Below are 1,373 nucleotides of genomic sequence, written 5' to 3'. Positions count from 1 at the left end.
GGAGGCTGAGGCAGGAGAATTGCTTGTACCTGGGAGGTGGAGGTTGCAGTGAGCTGAGATTGTGCCACTGCACTCCAGCCTGGGTGACAAGAGTGAGACTCCATCTCAAAAAAAAAAAAAAACCTATTCAAAAACCAAAATAGTTGGCAACCATAAAAATCCCACGTCACTGTAAATTAAACAACACAGAAGGTCAGGGTAACCAATTGGCTGACACCACAGCTAAAAGAGCAGCATTTGAACCAGCCCCAATCCAGGAAATGACCATAAAACCCAAAATGCTTAAAAACATGTGATAAGGTTTGGCTGTGTCCCACCCAAATCTTATCTGAAATTGTAGCTCCCATAACTCACATGTTGTGGGAGGGACCCAGTGGGAGATAATTGAATCATGGGGGCAGAGTCTCCCACGCTGTTCTCATGGTAGTGAATAAGTCTCATGAGATCTGATGACTTTATAAGGGAAACCCCTTTTGCTTGGCTCTCATTGTCTCTTGTCTGCTGTCATGTAAGATGTGCCTTTCCCCTTGCTCCATGATTGTGAGGCCTCCCCAGCCATGTGAAACTGTGAGTCCATTAAACCTCTTTTTCTTGATAAATTACCCAGTCTTGGGTATGTCTTTATCAGTAGTGTGAAAATGGAGTAATACAGTAAATTGGTACCAGTAGAGTGAGGTGTTGTTGTAAATATACCCAAAAATGTGGAAGTAACTTTGGAACTGAGTAACAGGTAGAGGTTGGAACAGTTTGGGGGGTTCAGAAGAAGACAGGAAAATGTGGGAAAGTTTGGAACTCCCTAGAGACTTGTTGAATGGATTTGACCAAAATGCTGATAATGATGTGGACAATGAAATCCAGGCTGAGGTGGTCTCAGATGGAGATAAGGAACTTGTTGGGAACTAGAATAAAGGTAACTCTTGCTATGTTTTAGCAAAGAGACTGGTGGCATTTTGCCCTTGCCCTGGACATCTGTGAAACTTGAACTTGAGGGAGATGATTTAGGTATCTGGCAGGCAATTTCTAAGCAAAGAAAAGCATTCAAGAGGTAGCTTGGGTGCTGTTAAAAGGATTAAGTTTCTGAAGAAAAACAGGGTGTAAAAGTTCAGAAAATTTGTAGTCTGACGATGAGATAGAAAAGGAAAACCCGGCTGGGCGCGGTAACTCACGCCCGTAATCCCAGCACTTTGGGAGGCCAAGGTGGGCGGATCATGAGGTCAGGAGATCAAGACCACAGTGAAACCCTGTCTGTACTAAGAAATACAAAAAATTAGCTAGGCGCGGCGGTGGGCGCCTGTAGTCCCAGCTACTTGGGAGGCTGAGGCAGGAGAATGGCGTGAACCCGGGAGGCGGAGCTTCCAGTGAGCCAAGATCAC

Source organism: Mandrillus leucophaeus, unplaced genomic scaffold (assembly GCF_000951045.1).
Source record: "Mandrillus leucophaeus isolate KB7577 unplaced genomic scaffold, Mleu.le_1.0 Scaffold16, whole genome shotgun sequence".
Lineage (NCBI taxonomy): Eukaryota > Metazoa > Chordata > Mammalia > Primates > Cercopithecidae > Mandrillus > Mandrillus leucophaeus.
The sequence above is the reverse complement of the archived record's forward strand: the minus strand, read 5'-3'. Positions refer to the sequence as shown.